The 23,801-nt window shown below is 43.6% G+C and overlaps 1 protein-coding gene across 2 annotated transcripts in view; it reads left to right on the top strand.

Moving 5' to 3' along the window:
• The window catches only part of PC (pyruvate carboxylase), a 2,151,284-nt gene that overhangs the window by 362,177 nt on the left and 1,765,306 nt on the right, over positions 1-23,801 (top strand). The window lies entirely within an intron of this gene.

Below are 23,801 nucleotides of genomic sequence, written 5' to 3'. Positions count from 1 at the left end.
GTTACTTGTTTCGGTTTGGTGATGATTTCTTTAAGGTTATGACCTCTTTTGTAGGCAAATAGGGATGGACCTTGAAAAATCTGTTTGAAATCAGGTTCAGTACCTATGATTGACCAATGTTTAAGTATAGATGTTTTGTATGATCTCGAGTTAACTGAATATTTCGATACGACCACAGGTCTTTTGCTGGTGTCTGTTTTTAAAGGTCAATGTCTCCTGGCGACTCAATTTATCGCAGCGTTCTTTGGCGTTTTTTAAGAATGGTTTGCGGATAGCCTCTTTGTTCAAACCGTCTGATCATGGTGGTTGCCTGTTCTTCAAACTTGGTAGTCTCAGATACTATTCGTTTAACCCGAAGCAATTGGGAAAACGGTAGGTGGTTTTTCAAAGCCATCTGGTGAAAAGAGTTGTAATGCAACGTGTTATTTTTATCAGTGGATTTTCGGTATAGGTCAGTTTCCAGATGATCTTTAACACGAGTAATTTTGACATCAAGGAAGGTGATGGTTTCCTGATTAACCTCATGGGTGAATTGAATGCGATCATTGATATGATTCAGTTGTAACAATGCATTGTTCAAAGATTCATGGTCTCCTTGCCACAAGACAAAGATGTCACCAATGTACCTTAGGAAAATCCTGGCATGCGTCTTCCAAGGATTGAGGTTCAGTATGTGGTTTTCTTCAAAATATTTAATGAAGGCATTAGCGTAGACCGGCGCGGCACAGTTGCCCATAGAGGTACCGGACAACTGTACAAAATGCTGGCCCTCCCATTGGAAATAACTTTGGTACAGTGTAAAATGCATTAGTTGCATTCGGAAAATTTGGAAATCAGTGTTCAAATCAGAATGCAGCAACATGTTCTCAATGGCTTCCATGCCCAAATCATGCGGTATGCTGGTATAAAGTGATTTTACATCAATAGAACAAAGCCAAATGAGATCCTCTTCTTTAAACAAAATGTTGTTTATATGATGTAAAAAATCTGTAGTGTCTTTAACATACGTTCGTGACTGTTGCACAAAAGGTTGTAGATACTTGTCAATAAGTTTGCAAGTGGATTCATGAATGCTTCCGCGAGTGGAAACAATTGGCCTAAATGGAGGGTGTGTCAAGCTCTTATGAATTTTAGGCAGCATATACATGCTGGGAGTTCTAGGATTCTTAGGATTCAAGAATTTCACAGTCTTTTGATTGATAATCCCATTCTCATATGCTATAGGTAGGATGTCAACCAACACTTCGGTGAATTGTTTGGTGGTGTTGTGTTAAATAGCCTGATAAGTGTTGTCATCAGAAAGATGTTCTTTCACTTGATTGTGATAAGTCAGTATCCATAAGGACCAAAGCCCCTCCCTTGTCTGCGGATTGGTAAGTAATCCCAGCATTTTTAGCTAAGTTGTTCAAAATGGCAAACTCTTTATTAGTCATGTTGTTGTGTCTTGAGTTGCGTCGATAATTAAAGCCACTTATGTCGTTCCTCACAAGATTTTCAAAGATGTCAAATGATTTGTGACTGATAGGGGCAATAAAGGTGCTCTTATTGCGTAAGCCTTTGAGTTGATCGATCACTGGTTGTCACTGGAAGAATGTTTTCAAAATAATGTCTGAGTCGTAAGTTTCGCATGAATTTAAAAAGACTTATCTCCAACTCAAGCTCATTGGTATGGCTGGTGGGAACAAATGAAGTGCCTTTTTGTAAAACAGATTTTTCTTGTTCGGTAAGTCTGTGTGATGAAATATTAACAACTAGGTTCATTTCTTCTTCAACTCCTTCTGTTTCTTGGCAATTGCACCCCCTCCTCTTTTAGTGCGTAACCTCCACTTCACTTGTATTTACTTACCCTGACTGGGTTACTGCACCCCCTCCTCTTTTAGTGCGTAACCTCCACTTCACTTGAAAAGGTGATGTTCCCAGGTTTGAGACACTGAGCAACTGGAGCAGGTTGGGTTTCTAACGCAGGTTTTCTGTTTTTCCAGTTAGCAAAAAACAGCTAGGTTGCACCCTCATACCCTTCTCTCAAAGTAATTATCTCTATTCCAGAGCCCCATATAGCCGGTACACAGAGTGGGAACCTTTATGTAATATTCAGAACTATAAAGTGTTAATATATTTTTACATGCTTCCGTGTTTTTTAAATTTTGTGAAGTACAAGCGACAATAGCACTTGAACCTCACTTCTCAAAGACGCGCCCTCTTTTCCCTATGAAACCTAAATCTATATATTTGCAATGTTATTTCTCAGAAGTTATAAGTGGATCATTTCTTGAAAATCAAAGCAATTGCATTTATCAGAAGAGTGGAAAACTGCTAAACCACTTACCTGCGTTTTTGATTAAATCTTTCAAATTGAAAGTTGATTATTTTATCGTAGATTGCAAAGCTAAGTTGGTTAAAAGCTTGCTGCTGACTGCTGCGGTGATGTTCTCCACAAACCGCCTTATTACTCGACTGATATGTGGTAGTAGCCAGTCATGTAGACTGATTGCATATCAAATCTTGACCTGTCTGCTGCAAGACCCAGGTTTCTACCTTTGTGTTATTCTTACTAGATGTTTCTGAGCTTTGATGTATGGCGGTGGGTAGAGGATGAAGCGATGGGGACTGTGCTTTATCAATACATAGTACCACCTTTTACCCTTACTTTGTTCCACATCAACAACTGACTTTTATTGAGGATCTAATCATTGAAGTGGGGAGGGTATTTTCATCTGTTTTATGGGCGTTCTTTTGTTGTAGCTTTCTGATGCCATTGCCTGTATAATTAATTCTTTATTTATTCGTTTTTTACAGCTCTAGTGCATCGTTTTGTATTCAAGCGCTTTATATTTAATGGGTAATCAATGAGGATAGAAATGTTGCTAGTAAGCCTGCCAACATTATGCTGCCGGAGTCAATTCTTGATATTACTAGAGTGTGAGCAGCCGATCTCCGTTTTAATATTTCTAATTGTTTTAGGTAAAAGTTTAGATTTACCTAATTTGAAGAAAAAGTGGAGGCAGCACCAAAACGCAAAGTAAATTGCAAGAGACCAGAATTTTGCAAAAATAGAGTTATCTTTTATTTTATTTTTTTCAAAGTGCACAGGACAGCCAACGCGTTTCGCTCCCCAACCATGGGAGCTTCGTCAGGGCAGAATTCAATAAATATTTGTCCACTGTCAGTACAATGTAGGGTATGAATAAAGAAAACGCAATGTACCAATATGATGGTACAGGTACTAATCAAGATTGCCGTAGTGCAGCTACGTAAGGGGCCGTGAGGTATCTTGAATCGAGTAATATCAAATTGCCATCAGTAGATGTATTTTAAATTCCATTGCGATGTCACAGAACGAACTAAAGAACAGACAGTCCTTGATAAGCCGCTGTTACGAATAGCTCGGACAAAGTTGAACGTAAATAGAGGCCCCCGACGGAATTAGTCAAAAAAACAATCTGGGATTCCAGTGGGACCGAACCGCAGCAGGTCTTGGAGGTTGGACAGCACAAAAGAATTTGGACTATTTTATGGGACTTTGGAAATTTGAGGTGCTTTCGTTCTGATCCGCTGTGGAGATCTTTCTGTTTTCTAGATTTACCTAATTTGTTGATATAGGGATCATGGATAAGTTACAGGCAGTTGTGAAACCTAGTTATTGAACAGTAGCGTTGCCGATCTTGGATATCTGAGTGATTGGAGCGGGGTCAATGTAGTTGCTGCCTTTCTTGGCTATAAGCATGAATTCAGTTTCTTGGGGATTTAGTTTCAGGCAATGTGAGTCATTCCAAATTTGTGATGTACTTAGTATGGTCTGAAGCGTGAAGTGGTCATTGATTGTTGTAATTTTTTTTTTTTATTGATTCAGTTCAAAGTCATGTATACAAAAAAAAACAAATATTCAACATACATAGAGATAGAAAATCAAGAAGTGGTCATAACATCAGATATGTACAATCTAGGCAACATCTTCATATTCTTATATAACATAAATAATAATGGCTAATGATCCAAATAATCTATCAAAGTCTGCCAAATTTTGTACCCTCTTCTCTTTTTCCTAATTGATTTGACGCGATAAAGGTTAAACTCCAAATTAAAGATATTATAAAATTTTGCTCGCCACATTTCACATGTAGTTGCCTCAGGTTTTAACCACATTGATCAATCAATCAGTGACACTTATATAGCGCGCTACCTACCCGTAGGGTCTCAAGGCGCTGGGGGGGGGGGGGGGGGGAGCCGCTACTGCTCGAACAGCCAGGTCTTCAGCTTCTTCCTGAAGGCGAGGTGGTCTTGGGTCAGGCGCAGGTCGGGAGGGAGGGAGTTCCAGGTCTTGGCGGCCAGGTAGGAGAAGGACCTTCCTCCCGTAGTCGCTCTTCGGATGCGGGGGACGGCGGCGAGGGCGTGGTTGGCTGATCGGAGGTGGCGATTGGGCGCGTAGAAGTTGATTCGGCTGTTGAGGTAGCTCGGACCCTGGTCGTGTAGGGCTTTGTGTGCGTGGGTGAGGAGGCGGAAGGTAATTCTTTTGTTGACGGGGAGCCAGTGGAGGTCTCTCAGATGTCCGGTGATGTGGCTGGTTCGTGGGATGTCGAGGATGAGTCTGGCTGAGGCGTTCTGGATCCGCTGGAGTCTCTTCTGGAGCTTGGCGGTGGTACCGGCGTAGAGGGCGTTGCCGTAGTCCAGTCGGCTGGTGACGAGGGCCTGGGTGACGGTCTTCCTGGTCTCGGTGGGGATCCACCAGAAGATCTTCCGTAGCATGCGTAGGATGTTGAAGCACGCCGAGGAGACGTTGTTGACTTGCCTGGTCATGGAGAGGGAGGAGTCCAGGATGAAGCCCAGGTTGCGTGCATGGTCTGTCGGTTTGGGTGCGGTGCCCAGGGCGGGAGGCCACCAGGAGTCGTCCCAGGCGGAGGGTGAAGAGCCCAGGATGAGGACCTCCGTCTTGTCAGAGTTCAGTTTCAGGCGGCTGGTCGTCATCCACTCGGCTACCTCTTTCATCCCTTCGTGCAGGTTGGCTCTGGCGGAGGCGGGGTCGTTGGTCAGGGAGAGGATCAGCTGGGTGTCGTCGGTGTAGGAGATTATGCTGAGGTTGTGTTTTCGTACGATGGCTGCGAGGGGGCTCATGTAGGCGTTGAAGAGGGTGGGGCTTGATGATATACAAAGGCGAGCTACAGCCATGGCCATGAATATAATATATCTATTCTCTTGATAACCTAGAAACAATTCATTATCATTCGATAAACCAAAAATAATCATCTCTCTGGAGATTTTTACATCGCATTTTGTAATATGTGCTAAAGAGAGTTCTATGGATACAAAAAATGTTTTTAATATAAGGCAGTCTGAAAATATATGTATAATATCTGCCAAATCACATTGACACCTATAACATTTCCCGTTATATGCGTTGCTCCATTTTAACATTTTAAGTGGTGTGTGATAAAGATTAAATAAAGTTTTGTAATGTTGAGAATATAAATTGGCAGAAAGAATAATTTTATCAGCCATGACTATTGATTCTTGAAATGGTGTTGCTGATGTGCCTAGTCTCGTACACCATTTTGATGCCTGTTGGTCCATATCATCCTGATGTAGGTTTAACAGATAATTGTAAATAGTCCCTATGCGTGTTGGTTTTTTTAATATTTCCATAAATTCGTTGGAACATAATGGTACAATATGAGGGTGTGAATAGAAAAAATTCCTTATTTGCAAGTACTTAAAGAAGTCATATTTCGAAAGACTGAATTGGTCTCTTAACTCCTGAAATGAGGCAATATTGCCATTTTTAACCATGTCGCCAATAGCTATTATACCCTTCTCCCGCCAAATGCCCATAGTACGATCCCTGAAGATTGCCGGAAGGAGTTCCATAGAATTGCACGGAGTGTAAAAATTAATACGACCCAATGAGGAGCTTCCGAATAGCACGCCATCCTTTGAAAGCGGACAATATAAGTTTGAATCTCGTTCTTTTGTAATAGCTAGGTTCTGTGAAACGAAGTAACATTTGACGAGATTGTGGACCTAATAAAAGAGAGAAAATATCAGGGCTTTCACTTAAGGGTGGAGTTCCGCCAATTGAGAAATATTTAAGATTTTGTATAAGGCATGCCAAATAGTAGAGTGCAAAGTTCGGGACTCCCCAGCCCCCCCTTAAGATTGGTAAAGTCATAAATTTGGATGCTCTCCGTGTTGCTTTCCCACTCCATAGAAATCGATCAGTTATAGATTGCAATTTTTTCAATTCTAATGTGGGTATTTCCAGTGGTATTGCTCGGAAATAATATAAAACTTTCGGAAGGATAGTCCTTTTTAAGACATTGCGTCTCCCTACTAACGATAAGTGCAGACATTCTATTTTATCAAGTTGATTTTTTACTGACACTAATATATCAGCCCAGTTTGACGAGACTAACTGTTGAGGCATGAATCTAATTTTAATACCTAAATATTTGGCCTCTATAGTAACCCTGCTATCATTAGTACATAGGCCTGGTGAGCATATAACCTGAGTTTTTTTGCTATTAAGTTTGTATCCGGACACATTGCCGAACAAGCCTGTAAGATTTTCTATTTCAATTAGTGCAGATTCCGGATCAGAAGTTACCACTGCAATATCGTCAGCATAAGCTAACACCTTTATATCGCCTCCTGGTAGAGCCGTAGATTGAATTTGTTGAGATGACATTAATGCCTTAAACAAGGGTTCTATATAGATAGCAAATAATAATGGTGAACAGGGACAACCCTGTCGTGTACCCCGCGTGATATTAACCGCCGTAGATTCTTGTCCAGATATACTAATCTTGGCCCTCGGGTGTCTATACATAATTTGTAGCGAAGATATAAGTCGTGAACCAAATCCCATTTTCCCCATAACTGCCCACAAAAATGCCCATGAAACGCGGTCAAATGCTTTTTCGGCATCTAAAAACACCAATCCGACGTCTTTATGTTGTGCAGTAGCATAGTCTAGTGTTGCAATAACCCGGTGTATATGATTAATAGTGCCGCGTTCTGGAAGAAAGCCGTGTTGTTGTTGAGAAACTAAGGTTGGAACAATTTGGCTCAATCGATTAGCAAAGATTTTAGAATATAGTTTTGCGTCCGCATTTATAAGGGAGATGGGGCGGTACGACCCAGGTAGATGCAGGGGTTTATCTTTTTTATGAAATATAACTATGCTAGCATCTTCCCATGATGGTGGGGGATGGCCCTTTTGAGCTTCTAAGAACGTTGCAAGCATGTCTGTTTTTATTATAGGGAATAGGATTTTGTAAATTTCTAATGGAAGTTTATCAGGACCAGAGGCCTTCCCAAGGGCTAATTCTTTCAATGAGATCTCGAGTTCTTCAATTGTGATAGGAAGCTCTAATTGTTCCTGCTGTGCTGAGTTTAGATGGGGCAATTCCAAATTATCTATGTATTGATTAAGTGAATCAGGAGAGGAATCTTCTTGGGTATAAAGATTTGTATAGTATTCATAAAACACTTGTAGTATCCCCTCTGGTGATTCTACACAAATTCCCTGATTATTTTCTATAGAATTTATGCGCTGCATATTCTGTCTCCCGCGCATTCTCTGTGCTAAACATCTGCCTACATTTTCCCCATATTCATATCTCTCTGCGCGAAACACCTTATATTGTAATGCTATGTCCTGACTCCAAATCCCGTTTATCTTCGCTTTGTTTCGCGACTTCATTTTGTGATGTTTCACTATTACGTTGTAATCTAATATCGCGGATTAAATCAAACTCTGCATTAGCTAAATCTCGTATTAATTCTATCATTATATTTTTCCTTTTCTTTTGTATACTCCAGCTATAACTAGAAGTTTCACCGCGTAGCCCTGCCTTAAAGCAATCCCATACCATTGCATAAGATGTAGAGGCTCTGTTATGATCAAGAAATTGCAGGGCCCAATCCATAATTTGATTCACATATGTTTCATCTGATAACAATTTCTTATTAAAAGTAAAGGGTCTTTGTGTTCTATGTGTATTAGATATAGGTAACTCCATAACAATTGGGGCATGATCTGAGGTAATGCGTGGTTTAACAAACATATTGGATCCTTGTGCCATATATCTAGGTATGAAAATATAATCTATTCGGACAAATTTCTTATGTGGTGAAGAAAAAAAGTATATCCAGGATCTTTCAAATGGGTCACAGGCCATCCATCAATCAACCCATGTTGGGATAAAAGTTGACGTAGTGCCTTAAAAACCTTGGGTTTCCTACCTAAATATCTAGAAAAGTTTGGATCCCATGTATTCAGTTCCCCGTGAATATTAAAATCACCCAGTACAAATAATGGAGTACTCCATAGGGCTAGTTCTACATTTAAATATTCTATAACTGCAATGTCATCCACATTGGATCTATATACTGTACAAATCGTTGTCAAAACATTGCCAATTACACATTCCACAATTGCCCAGCGTCCTACACTATCTACTTTAACCTTCCCCGTCGTGATTACAGAGCGTTGACCTAAGATAGCCACCCCTCTATTCGTAGTTGATTGTTGTGAGGCAGCAAGCACTATGAATCCAAGATCGGTTAATACTTGTCTTTTCACCCATGGTATATGCGTCTCTTGTATACATATTATATCAGGTTGTATTAACCGAATTTCATGCATCACACGTTTGCGCTTTTGCACATTATTGAGACCACATACATTGAAAGAACAAATTTGAAAATTAGGGTTTGCCATGAAAAAAAAAGTTCCTTGCGAATATTAATTTATACCATTGTACCATTCCAACAGCATCAGAAAAACTATTCAATTCAACATAATATTCCATGACTTTGACTGAGTTTTTTCCCCCTTTTTCACCCCAAACACACCCCCCGTGAACAACCCTCCCCCCCCAGACCCCTCCCCCAACACTGCTACCCTCCCCCTCGTGACCCTTCCCCATCATTAAGGCAAAGGGGCCTATTGCCCCGGTGATGTATGTGAGAGCGCCACAGATGTTTGGGCATGACCAAAAGTCCAAACATTAGATAGAGTGAGTCTATACCATACTATACCTTGATCTACTAATCTTCGAGTCCTACTTCTCACTCTAGTGTATTCAGATAGGCCTTTGCTAAAGCTTCAGCGGTAAAGAATCTATTTTGACCTTTATACATGATTTTAAGCGTGGAAGGTTGAAGCAGAAAAGCTTGTGCTCCCTTTTTCTGGAATGGTTCGATCATTTGGCGCATTCTCCAACGATTTTCTACCGTAGAGTGACAGTAGTCAGGGCGTACAAAAAATTCTATACCCTTCCCAGAGCGCTTCTTGTCCGGCCTAGCCAGATCATACAATTTCTGTCTCGCCAAAAAGTTATTCAAGGATATCAAGATGTCCCGAGGATATTGCCTTGTTTGGGTGTTCCGTGCCGTTTGTTTACGAAAAGGGAAGCGGTGTGCCCTCTGAATCTCCATAGACCAATCCCAAACTTTGACATCGGGAAAGGCTTCCTCAAAAAGTTCAATAACAAACTGTCGTACATCATGCCCCTCACTTCCTTCAGGAACACCCAAAACTCGTAGGTTATTACGACAAAGTCTATTCTCTAAATCAACGAGTTTAGAGTTCACATCTTCTTTCAACCCTTTTGACTCGTCAAGACTGGTTTCTATATGTGTTACTTGATCCTCCAATGAGGATATGCGTCCTTCTGCTTCTGCCATCCTATCCATAAAATCATTGCATGATTTAGCTAGGCGTCGTACCGTATTCTGTAGTTTTTTGCACGCATTATGCGTTTTCAAGTGCTCTGCTTTTGCCTCTAGTCGTTGCTCCGATATAGCTTTCAGTATTATATCAATAGGCATTTGATTAGGAGGTCCAGGACTAGAGCTAGTTTGTTGAATAGAGTCTGCTAGATCCAGCTCTATTTCTTGATCTATAATAGTTGGATCTCCTTCTGAGGTTTCCTCGCTCCAAGACCTAGTAGTTCTCAATTCATCTGTAACACTAGTATGTGCTTCCTTACATGTGTTCTCCTTACTCGCAGTTTCAATGTCCTCATCCAGATCCTCTTCCTGGTCAGAACCCACTGAATGTTCAGATAGAGAGTAAAATTCGCTGTCTTTACTGCCTGTGGGGTCGCCATCGCCGTCGCCTTCTACCCCTTCAAATCGAGGTGGAGCCAATTCTATAACCCCTCCATCATTACCATTGAAAGTAGCATCATTTTGTATTTCTGATAATACGGGAGGGTCAGGTAATGAGGCGCTTGTGAATGGGATTACCAAAGGGGTTGTTGGAGAAACAATCAGCTGTTCCAATGCAGCTACTAGCGTCTCATCTTGGTCTTGGTCGTTAATCGATGATACACCGCCCCTTCCCTGACTCCCTCCACTAGGCTGAGGATCAGTATTAATAATCATTGTTGTTGCTTTTCCCTTGGAGAACATTTGTGGAATTTTTGGGGTGCCCAGTTGGGTATTATCTGGGTCATTATTGCTGTTATCTTGCCTTGATTTTGCCGCAAGTGCAGCACGAGTCCCGATCGGATTGTCACTGCTGGGTCTGGTTTTCCCACCACGTGCGACCTTTGGGGGCATGTTGAAAAATCCCACTTGCCAAGTCTCTGAGCCTAAAACCTTCTAAGGCTTCCTTAAGTCCCTTAGCCCCTTCCAAGTCCAAAATTTTTTTTTTAAAGAAAAATAAGTGATTATGCAGGTGTTTAATCTCCACTAACTTAAGTCTGCTTTTATTTCAGTCTCTGATGATATAGAGGTTATAGATAGTTCTTACTTGGCAATTATTCGACGTTCTTTTCTGCTTTTCTTCCCCCTAGGAGGTCTCTATTCTTTGGGTTTTGCTCAGTCTCTGCTGCACCAAACCCGGCATGTAATTTCTCCCCAGGTGCTGTAACGTCCACGCCCGACTCCCAGCAGAGCGGTCGGGTAGCCCCGCTGTACCAAAACCGGCGTGTAGTTTCTCCCCAGGTGCTGTAACGTCCACGCCCGACTCCCAGCAGAGCAGTCGGGTAGCCCCGCTGTACCAAATCAGCGTGTAGCTTCCTTCCCCGGTCTGTCCAAGGCGCCGTGCCTGTGTCCGAGACAGGCATCTCCCAGCAGGGCAGCCGAGCAGCCGAGCAGCCCCGCTGCACCAAAAGTCAGCGTGCAATCCTTCCCGGTGTGTCCAATAAGCTACGCTGCAACCACCACGCCCGTCCAACCCAGCAAGTGCTTCAAGTACGGGGCAGATGACTCCGACAATCGTTGTTCGAGAACACAGCAGCTCAGGTTCTCAAGGGGCTCCTCTGCACAGCAATCCACAGCGAGATCCCTGGAGAGTCAGCGAAATAACGGCAATCAGAAGTCAAAAATCAAGGACGCATCACAGCACCCTCTGCAATCACTAGAAACGCCGCCGCCAAAGCTCAGGTAGGATTTGTCAGGCCGCCCAAACGGAGCTCTCACAAACACGCCTGACGTGCAGGCGCCATCTTGCCTTACCCCATGATTGTTGTAATTTTTAAATGTATGTCATTAGTATATAGGTGTATCTTCTCACTTGAGTTGTTGAGTCGCTCACTTAATGGTTCGGCTATTAGGTTGGATAGATTAGGGGAGAGAGTGCATCCTTGTGGCACTCCGCGTGTTAGTTTCCTGGATGTGGAAATATGGACCTATATTTTTTTATTTGTGATCTGCCTCTCAGGAAGGTCTTGAACCAACTGAGTATGCCCATCTTATGTTATGAGGATTCTTAGAAGTAGATCGTGGTTTACTCTGTCGAAGGCTGCTGACAGTCTAATAGCACCAGGATGCGGGTTTCTCCTTCCTTCAGAACTCATAGTATGTTGTGCATTATTGAAACTGTGGATGTTTCAGTACTATGTCTTTCTCAGAAGCCTGATTAGCAAGAGGCCAATTGGGAGTTTACCCTTATGAAGCTGTTTAATTGTACAGCCAACATCTCTTCATTACTTTGCCCAACCATGGAAAACGTTTTAATAGGGCTATAATTGTGTACAATATATTGTATAGTAATCAATATATTTTAGGGTCCTATCAGATAAGTCATCCGTAGCTTTCCTCTGCCTAATTATCCCTTTATTTTCATGGTTGTACGTATAACTGCAGTGTTTCTTTGGAAGTGCAGTGTTGTATTGTATCTAGGAGTGTGATGGAAAACCAGTAACTTAGCACCCTGGTTACATACACAATGATAGTGTACATTACTAGGATCACACCATACGAGTCTTGTTTTGTTGGTTTGTGAATTTGGTTGCTTAACAGTAGCAACGTTATTTGAGCGACCGGTCTGATTCCTCCACCATTCCAACATGTTCTTCCAGTGTGTAGTCCATCCTTCATAAACGTTTCTATGTCTCCAAAGGTTTCAGTATGGTATATTGGCATTTCAAGGCATAAAAACATTGCCTCTTTGCTGGTAAAGTGACCCCCCCCCGACCTTACTCATAACGCAGCCCACAAGTCCACCTCCAGCTACGCCTTCCCCCTCCAATCCCCTCTTGTAGTCCTTTGTTTTTTATGTATTCACTCCTACGTCAACTGTTCCCCCTGAGAGCTTTCCCAAGCTGCTTCCTCCTACCACTCTAAAACGTTGCTACGTCTTCCTTTGTTGCACAATGGTGGTGTGACCATCGAGCTATCCACAATTAGGATGAGCCATAGTCTTTTAGAGCACTTTAGCCCTTTAAAGTCTTTTCTCAGATAATAAAACAGTGGACTCCAATGTTTCCTAAACACTTTTCTCCGTCCTGTGCTGTTATGGAAATCTTTCCCATGCCTAGTGTGGACCACACACTAGGATATGGTGCCTCATATCTCCTGTTGGATAGTGTTGGGAAACCTAGTTGGCTAGGATGGATTGTTTTGCTGTCAGCCGTACTTGGGTAAAAACCTTCTCCAAGACCAACTCTAAGAGACTCCCCAGCAGTATGGCTTCTAGGCATTCCGCTAGCTGCCACTCAGTTGCCTTTTCAGTTCCTTTGAAGACTTCCTACCAAAACCTCAGGGAGAGGATATAGCCGTAAGGCTAGAGCGGTCGAACTCGGAGCTTGGGAGCGGGGTTTGAGTCTCACGAACAACGCTCAACATCCTGTGATTCTGGGCAAATCACTTCATCTCCCCGTGCCTAACAAAAATGAATGTGTCCATCTGTAACGAAACTGGTGCTCATGTAAAGCGCTCTAATACCTGATGTCTCGGGTCTAGTTCCTCTATATAACACTCTTAAAAATATATATAATAATAATTTTGACGGACGGGGCCATTCCCACAGAATGTGTATGAGCATGCTCACCAGTCTGCAACCTTTTCAACACAGGCTGCCCCTTGGGTGACCCCTCCTCTCTGACTAATTTGCAGAAAGAAGGGGTAAACGGATCCTAATTTAACCTATTCACCACCATCCTCTCAGATAGCTATTTAACCCTGACCGGGGAGTCCTTGAATAAAATAGGCAATTGGACATACCAAGTTAGTTTTACACTTTATTTGTTTGTCTGCACTTATTCTTTGCTTGATTCCCTACTCTGTGTTTGTATTGTTTTCCCCACCCTATTGCTCCACCCCGTGCGTCGGTCTGCGCAGGGGTGTGTTCGGCAGCCCAATGATGAAGCATGCAGCAATTTATTGTATCCTCCCCCCTCAAAGTCCCTTGTTGATCTCCTATCTATCCTGTAAAGCGCTCTGATAGCCTCACAGGTCTGGTTCGCGCTCTCTAAAACTCTAAAAAAATAAATACAATTGTCGGTGAGGGCAGTTTTTCAAACATTTTAACTTTGCCAAGAAACCTCTTGAAAAGCAATTTTTCTTACTCCTACTTCTTTGTGTGCGCCTAATGCAATTGTCTCACAGGTGTTAAAATAACAACTGACTCGCGGTAAAGAGCGACTATGGCTTGAGGCCCTGGGTGTTGCACGGAATGTTAGAAACAGTGGAAAGTGTAGACACGGAGCCACTGTTGAAGTTATACTTACCTGTTGTAATATCTTAGAAGGGACAATAAAAATGCTGCAAATGCATTATAGGGGTTTCAGAATATGGTGCGTGCACGTGCTGCAAGGTTTGGATCTATAGTTGCAGCTCTCTAACTTGTTGGTGCTAGAAACTCACCTGCGATCTAGGAAAGGATCAGGTAATGCAATACCTTACAGTAACTATTAATTATGAAGGAAACTGTGTGCAACAGCGATGAGACTTGCATAGGTATCAAACTAAATCACCTACAAGCCCTCATGTGATATTTATATTTTATTAAAAAAAATAGCATTTAATGTAGAATGAGTAGCTGTCTTATAATAACCTCTGAACTTTGGTTTTTATTCTAGAAATTAATTTTAAAAAAATCGGTACTGAATGTTTGCATTTGCAAGAGCTTGCTGCTTATGCGTTTACTTTGGTTTGGAAGTTATTGATAACATTTGAGGGACAAAAAGCGTAATTTAAGGTTCGTTTTCGCACACTGGTTTCTCGGAGGGATTCAGAGCAAGCAACAGAATGTGTACCCAGCACTCTCCCTTCCCTGCCTGAATTTGGACCCCGGGCCAGCTGAAGACGGCTTTTTCAGGAAAGGCGAGTCTGAAATTCCAAGGCAGTCGTACAAAAGTGATGTCTGGTGGCCAGCGCCATGTCTTAATTTGGAATGTGAATTCCTTTACTCTGAAGGCTGCAGGGTGCAGATTAGCGGCTCGTTGACTGCGCCAGTGTCACGTACAATGCAGGCATCTCTGTGTAGTACCTGCCTGGTTAGACGGACTCTCTTCAGAAAAGGCTGGCTTCGTGTAAACGTAAACAAATCAGAAAACTAGAAAGTCCTTCATTATGGTGTATGTGGGCATGTATCTGATACCCAGGGAATACCTTAAGCTTAGGTGATGTATTGACTGACAATAAAAAGTGAATTCCATGTTTTAGGGTATTCATGCCTGGTTGAACCAAAGCACGTTTTTGCATTGAGAAGGCGTAGAGGACATTAAACATACCTTTCCAGTCGACGCAGAAACTAACCTGCTCCAAAGTTTTCTGTCATGCTAAGGCCTCTTCTCTTTGAATTTCAAGCTCATGCTGAGATGCTGGACAGTCTTCGATCTAATTGATCTACAGACACCACTCATGAGCAGCAGGAGTCATTAAAGTGCGATCTGTGATGGTACCTATGGACTTCTGCCAAAAGGCCAACTACTCTCGCTTCAGAATGTTTGTCACCCTGCTTCTAAAAAAGTTCTTTTTTGATTCAGATAACTTTTCCAGGTACAGCCTAATGATTCCAACTTACGTTTCGTGCAGAAAAGCTGGAGTGCTGCATGCTTATGCAGAAATAAATTTGCCCTAGATTTTTTTAAAAGTGTGGTTTAAGTTGAGTAGAAGTGCTTAACTTCTGGCAGTCAATTAGCTGAACAGTTTGGCAGTGGAGATGGATGCAGTTCTGCACTTTTTCTAGACCATCTTTATGTAGCATTTGACACTGACCATACACCTCCCTAGATTGTCCAACCCAGTCCATTAGACCAATGAGCAGCATACAGAAGTGTTAATCTATGCATAACCTGAAGCAATTTTTCGCCCTGCCAACCTATGAATCGATGCTGAAGCCAATAACGTGTGGTATGCACACGTATTCAATGATACCCATTGGCTCACCTGCAGTCTCTAGCAGTAGTAGGGCTACAGTTTCTCTTGGGTGTAGATGATTCACACAATTTTAGAACTTAATACAACAAAAATCGCACACTACTTCGCTGATGTTTCCCTCAAGCTAACGACCAGGGTCCTGTGAATTTATCTAAGCCCACCATTGCGAACTCCCGTCATAAGCAAGTCCTTTGGAGTGTGTTTTTCCGTAGACAAAGTCAGTATGAAAAGTCGGTTCTGAAAGGTGTCAAGCTAGGAAAGGTTTTCTTAATGCGGATTTTACTTTCTCCAGACCTAGGTCTTTATTTCAAATATCCTAGTTTGAGGTTGGAAATTCTTCGTAGGGTAGAAAAATTATGCAAAAGTGGGAGAGGTGTGACGCAGTGGCCAGGGCGGCTGGCTCAAGAGCGCGGGGATCATGGTTCAATCCCAGGTGCTGGCTGCAGCTCAGCTCAGCACCATGTGACTTTGGGCAATAGCTCACTTAATCTCCCCGACGACCCCAGCTCCTTGAGACCCTTGTGGGTGATTAGTTTGGGCTTTACAAATACCAGGTTATAAATAATTGCTGGGAAAATTTTGCAACCCAGCCCCTGTTGGACTGCTTCTCTCCATTTGGGATGCTCCATGTTTTTGGTGGTATTTCCCATCAGAGCACAAATCTGTTGGTCAGAAAATGCACCTACAGTTACTCAGTCTTTCCCTTACTGCCTGTGATCTTGGCCACGCGATTCCCCCCCTCATTCAAGTCTGGGTGGAAAAGAACATCTCTATCCACATCCTACCTGACTCCCATCTATCTTGTTCTGCTGGATGCCGTGTAGCAACAAAGACTGCTTGGCTTGGAGTCCGTTTCTGCTCATTATACACATAACTTGACCGATTGCTACCACCACTTCCAGAAAGGGATAGAAAGGCTGACAAGGTGCTCTCCGACCCCATTACAACAGTGCTAAAGTTTGAAGAGCTATTGATATTTTATTGAGCTTGCATTTTTGCCCGCAGTATATTGTAAATAATATTGTAGCATTTTATCAAGGCTCTGGAGAGCACCATAGCTTAGTAAACTGCCACCATACCAGAACTGTAGTGCTAAATCAACTGTGGTAGATTGCCTTCTTCTGGAACCATTTGAATTGTGCTAGTCCTAACAGCTCCAGATATACATATATGTAAATTGTGTGTTGGAGGCTACATGTAAATCTAATTTTCCTAGTCCTGTCTGGTAGTGTCCTGTCGGTGCACTCACCTCCAGTCGGGGTTCATCTGAGAAGGTGGCCTGGTATTTGCTGTCCACTAATTAAAGTGGACACCTAGTACCAGTCCATCCGACCCTTATGATGTGTTAGGTCAAAGATCACCTTTAGAAAGCTATCCTAGTGGTAGCTGTGGAGAACAACATTCAGGCTTAATCTTGAAGGAATGTAAAGCAGCTTGTTTCTCCAGAATATCACCTAAATGACTAAATGAATGGAGAACCACAGTGTTTATGTACAAATATGTTTTTATTAATAGAACACTCTACTGTCCCTATACGAGACTAGGGCACCAAGCACACAATACTTAACAGAACATTTGTAAATAGCGAAATACACAGCGGGCTCCAGGGGGAGACCGAACCATATACTAAAAAAATCGTATAACGACGACTTAACTATACACAGTGCCTAGAGCACGTAGAATCGCTGGGACCCCAGGAACAACCCAGAGGAGTGACACAGGGAGCCCAGGCCGGATGGGTGCAGTGAGGAAACACAGACGCGTGCTCCGTACAACTCTGAGGAAGTCGCGGTGGAAAATTTACAAGTTAAGGACACTTGTAAGAGGACTTCGAGCAAACCCTTTGGAACTTAGGAGGTTTTAAGGCCAAACCACCAGGGAGTACCGAAGTACCCGTGTTACCTTTTCCAGAGGAGCCGGGTGCATAGTGGTCAAGTGGTGTCGGAAACCTTCGTCGTTTTCAGTGGAGAGCTGCAAAGAAGTCCTGCTGCCAGGAGTGCCAAGAATGTCCGGTGGAATCCAAGCCTGGATTCGGGGTTAGAATAGCCTGAAAGCAGAGGGGACAGAGTCTGGGTCACTTCATGTGACAGGGGCTCAGTACTCCAATGCTTACCGATGTCGAGTGCTTCAGGAGTGAAGAGTTGGTTGACTCTGCAGCCACAGGGACCAGGAGACATCGAGGACAACTAGAGTTCGGAGGTGAGCTGTCTCACGAAGGATGTTGAGAGCTGAGGGGTCAATGTTTGGCTGGAGCACCAACAAGCCTTGGCAAATGCAACCCACACGGTCAGAGGAAACATGTTACGGTGAGGACCAGCAAGGTCCAGGGGACTCTCCAAACAGTGGATGGTCAGGGCACATTTGGAGCAACCAGGTAAGCCCAAGAATAACAAGGTGACCCTCGCCAGGACCCACATGCCTACGGACCAGGGATCACAAGGCGACCTCAAGCAAGTTTACAAAGTACCAGCCCACAGAACACTCGAGGAGTGGAGGCTGGAAATCTTCGGTGCAAATACTGCTTGTGGTCAGGACTACATGGAGTCCAATGCACAAGCTTGGGAATCGTCACTAAGCATATGCAACTGCATATGTACACAGTGCACCGGGGTTCGGGTTGCACGGTCCCCATGAGGGATACTGGTCTCATAATTGCTGAGAGGGCAGATTAACCTCAGGGACCTTTGGGAACCCACCTCCTGTGTTGCTGAAATCTTTGGAGCCCTCAGTAGCTCGGGAAAATCAAACCGGTCAGATGCATTCAGATGCCTGCTTTTGCAGGGGAGTGACTCCTTTACTCCAAGGGAGATTCTTCAGTCATCCAGCGTTGTGCAGGCAGTCGAAGTACTTGGTTTCTTCTTAGCAGAATCTTGTCCAGGTAAAATCTAAAGTCCTGTAGTCAGGGTAGACACTTTATACCCATGGGAAAGGCAGAAAGATGATGTGGACCCTCCTAGGGGAGGTGCAGGACAGAGGGGTGGCTACACCCCTATCCTTTGTCCGGTTTTGCACCAGAGCAGGAGCAAATGACTCCCAGAACTGGTTTGAGCTGGACTATGCACAGGGACACCAAATGTGCCCCCAGTGCAGACTTTCTGGCACTCTCAGAGTGCACCCACCCAGCCCCAATACACTAAATCCTGTCTGGGAGGTGATTACACCTCCCTGTGACAGAATGCCTATTGGCATGCCTTCCTCTGCTCGAGCTTGGCTCAGCAGCAGGCGAGCAGAACGTGTCTGTGGCTGGCAGTGTCCATTTTGTGCTTCCCAGGTTGAGAAAGCTGGTACCTGGTAGACCGGTATCCCACATATGTCCCTTTAGAAGGGTGGAATCATTCCTCCCACACCAGTTACTTTTGTGGAGGTATGATTCCAATGTGTTTGACACCAAACGCAACATGTTTCTAAGAAGCCATTTTAAAGTTAGCATTTACTACAGGGTTATAGTGCACTTAAACATATATGTCTGGCTGCATCACAGACAACCCCGGTGAATGGTCTCCGAAGGCTGCAAAGGGGGCTCTGCTCATGCAGGGACACCTCACGTAAAACCCAGCACCCTGCCTTCAGGATTGTTAAGGCCTGCCATAGGGGTAACTGATAGGTATTTAAGTATAGTGAACCTATATCTCAAGTAGGTGGTGCGGGCACCAGCTTAGGCAGCCTGCTGTAGCAGGCTTGTCGTGTCAATTTGAATGACCACTCAGGGGTGGCATAATACATGATTCAGCCATAGGTCTCTGCGGTACCTATGCCCTGGTAACATGGTGTACCAATATTAGGGACTGATAGGGGTACCCCAGTATCCAATCTGGAGTGTACCTAAAGTACATGCATAGCAATTTAAGGGAGAAAGCAGATAGATTGGGGTCCTGAATAGCAGGATCCCAGTCAGACTAGGCCAAAAACAGTGTGACATCAGTAGAAAGTGGGGCTAACCATAAGAAGCAAACACTACTTTCCTACAGTCCACACCAATCAAAATGCTGACCATGACTATCCAGTTTCCAGATGTGGCCCTTGAAATTCTAGAACTCCAGTTGGCTATTTGGGTGCTGGTCCAGTACCTTTAGAAATAGTTTTCATACATTTAACTTTGACTTTAGGACCAATTAGGTTATTAATATTTCCAACTTGAACTGTCACAAGTCCCCGGATGCTGGCTGTTGTTTCCCTGATAACTTGGTTAATTCAACCCAAACGTTTGATTTGGGGAACGAGACTGTGGCATGGTAAACAAATTCACCAAAACAGAATGACCACCCAGTCATAACGACACAGGACGCGAGCACCATGTACAGATTGCTGTAGAGGCCGAGCATTACAGAACTCTACTGTACTTTGAACATCAAATAAACCACAAATAACCTCTTTTCACCCCTTTTCACCATTACCCCACACTTGCCATTGGACTCCCGTTAAAAATCATAAGGGCAAACTCAAATAGACCATTTTTGATACTGAACTCCCCTTAGTGTTCTTACTAAGGGCATCTACCCCACCAGCCTTTAGGTCTATACCATGAATCAAAAACCAGTGGTTAGTTTTGCAGTACTTCACCACATGGGGTTTGGCCCCAAGTTCTGTCGCTGGGTGAAACTGCTTTATACTAAACCCATGGCACAAGTGGTGGCAAATGGACGCATGTCGGCTGACTTACCCCTGGGTAACGGAACAAAACAAGGCTGCCCTCTGTCACCGCTCCTATTTGCAATAGTACTAGAACCACTGGCAACATGGATACGGCAAGATCCGGTTATCCGTGGGCTCAAGTGGACTATGGGGTGGGAAGATCGCATCTCGCTCTATGCAGACGATGTGTTACTATACTTGGCCTTACCCTCGCGCTCACTTAATTGCCTCTTAGATGTGTGCGGTGTACGGGCGAGTTTCAGGCTACACAATAAACTCAGTGAAATCACTCATTTTTATACTTCACGGTCTCCCGCGAAACTGCAAAATACAGATGGCTGACAAGGGATTTAAATATCTCGGCATTTATATGACCCATCAAGACACACAATTTACTGAAGAAAATCTCATGCAGCCCTTGGCACGTTTTCGTCGAGATGTCAGCCACTGGCAATCACTACCACTCACTACCACTCACGTTACTGGGCAGAGCAGCCCTCTTTAAGGTGATCAGCAAAACACACAAGATGATGGACGGAATGTTGCACAATGGCACAACATTCATCCCCAGTCACAGATCTGGGTTAAATCCATCGTTATTTTGCTCACCAAACCACCCCAGTTCAGACATGGCCATATGCAAATCAGTCTTGACCCTGTGCCTCATGGGAACAGTCCAGCCCGAACTGCCAAGCCATGTCTTCCCTGGACCGGAATCAAGCATTCTAGGACCGGTTTCTGGCTATCAGGCGTCATCAGCCAGGATAGCTTGACTCTAGTGGCCTAGTGAGCACGGGACCCACGTCTGGGCATACCCTTCCCACATAGGGTGAACAGCAAAACACACAAGATGATGGACGGAATGTTGCACAATGGCAAAACATTCACCCCCAGGCTTGGCAGTTCGGGCTGGACTGTTCCCATGGGGCACAGGGTCAAGACTGATTTGCATATGGCTGGGTTCAAACTGGAATGGCATGGTGAGCAAAAAAATGATGTATTTAGGCCCATATCTCTGTACTGGGGTGAATGTTTGACAGTGTTCCGCATTCTGTCCATCACCTGTTGTTTTTGTTCTTTAAAGTGATGGCGTGCCCCAGATTCCTATAGGTCTTGCAAAACACGCAGTGTCCAGTCCCCCCCAGCATACTTCGCAACGATAAACACTGAAGTGAATAAGCTACTGTGGGATGGCAGGTCTACCCGTATAGCTATGCATAAACTGGTATAGCGCTGGTACGACGGGGGTTTCGCCCTCCCTAATATAAAAACCTACTACTAGTAGTAGGTTTTTATATTAGGGAGGGCGAAACCCCCGTCGTACCAGCGCTATACCAGTTTATGCATAGCTATACGGGTAGACCTGCCATCCCACAGTAGCTTATTCACTTCAGTGTTTATCGTTGCGAAGTATGCTGGGGGGGACTGGACACTGCGTGTTTTGCATCCCAACTCGCGGTGCCGAACCAGTGGCTAGGCGCACCACAAGATGAACTGGCCTATCGCATGAACAGGCATCTCCTGGGAATAGACGGATGATGAGGGCGCTATATAATAACACCAGAGACAGGACCAACGGCGCATACAGTCCGGATATGGCATGAGGCGCAAGGGGTACTAGGATGGGAAGGGGTCAAGACGCAGGCAACACCACTATGGGCCACACAGAAGTTAGGTAAACTAAGAAATACCAAAGGATTCAGGCAATGGGACCTTATAGGCATCTCGAAGGTGGGTGACCTGTGGAAAAAGGTTGAGGTTATCCCATTCACGCAACTACAGCATACTTACGGCCTAGCAACGACAGAAGCCTTTAGATATATGCAGATCCGACATGCACTCATGGCATTGATCCCACCGGGCACACAACTGCTGGAGTCCTTGCTCCTTGAAGACCGGTTGCCTACAGACCACATGACTAAAAAAATCCATATCACTAACCTATAAGAAAATAATAAACAACCAGCCAGACCCCACGGCGGTCCTTAAAGTAAGATGGGAGGTTAAACTAGGAGATTTGGACGAAGCGGACTGGCAAGAAGCAATAGCATCCCCCAAAGAAGTAGCGATCCCCTCTAGACGAACACTAATACAACTAAAGGTTCTACACCGCACCTGCTATATTCGAACACTAATGCACAAACTAGGCAAGACCGATACACCACTTTGCATGTGACAGTGCGACGCACCCTGCACGTTTTGGCACACACTCTAGCAAGGCGTAGAAATTACATCATACTGAGAGGCGATCATGCACACTGTTTCCCAAGTAACGGGGGTGACGATTCAACATGAACCAAAGAGATATCTGCTTAATATTTGGGAGCCCACAGATCTTAATCATGCAGCTCTGGATTGGGTGGCTTTGGGTATGGCAATAGCGAAAATAAATATAGCGCAGCACTGGGGGTCCAGATCGACCCCTACTCTTAGACGATGGCGCCAGGATATGGATGTAATAACGGAAAAATCTGTATTTACTCAGGGGATGCCCTTAAAAGTGGACCTGGGTGTGGGGAAAGTGGAATAAGTTTCAGGGCAAGATCTGTGAACCCCCACAAGAACAATCGCTATCAGAGGAAAGTGACTAGCTACTAAGATAAGAAAATGTAATTGTACAGTTGATATTGATATGGACAAAGATGAGGGTGCAAAAGAAAACACTAAATATGCAATGTCTAAAGTAAAAATACACTGCTGTTAAACTGCTGTTGTACACTATAATGTATGTATAAGTAACTTTGAGAGATAATGCATTAATGATTTATAATTGAAAATGCTAATAAAAGGTTTTATTTAAAAAAACAGTGGTTAGATTGGCACAACCCCACTGTGTCTTTTAGCTTGAAATATTCCATCGGTGGGCTCCAGCTGGTCATAAATTCTTTACAGCAACTTGCCATTACAAAAATAACATTTCCATAGCCAGCATCAACCACATTTTGATATCGTATTATAAGGGACAAGTTCTTGGTTTGCTTTTAAGGAGCTGCTATAGTGAAAAACATATGTTAGTTTCTGATACTTAAAAGTGTAGGTCAGAATACAAATAAAATGCCCATTCTGGTTGATGAAGGTTCTTGGTGCTCCTACTTCAGTAAGTTATATGCACCAACTATTTCTAACCTTTCTGATCTGAGATTGTTATTCACCATTGTAACTTCTTGCCACCTTGAGTTCACAGAGGATGAAATTGCTAATATTTTAGAATTTAATAAAAGTCGAGCTCAGGGCCCTGATGGCATTGTTGCCTGATTTGTTAAAGCTGAATCTTCTTATGGGGTGAAATCCTAAAGCTAATATTGGATTATTGCTTGAAAGTAGATGGAATTCATCAGTCCTGGCAAGGTAGTACCATTATCTCACTATATAAAAGAAGGATCGTCCAATCGCTCTTTTATACTTTAAGGGAAGATTTTTGCTAAATGTATTCTAAAATGCTTAGCCCCTTGAGTTGGACGCTGTCCAGCTCTTACCAATTAAGCCATCAGGCTTTCATAGGCATTCTCCACAATAGATAATATTGTGTGTTTTTATACGCTGAGTGAGATCCGTTCAGT

This window comes from Lissotriton helveticus, chromosome 9, assembly GCF_964261635.1.
Source record: "Lissotriton helveticus chromosome 9, aLisHel1.1, whole genome shotgun sequence".
Classification (NCBI taxonomy): domain Eukaryota; kingdom Metazoa; phylum Chordata; class Amphibia; order Caudata; family Salamandridae; genus Lissotriton; species Lissotriton helveticus.
This window is presented reverse-complemented; position numbering and strand designations above follow the sequence as displayed.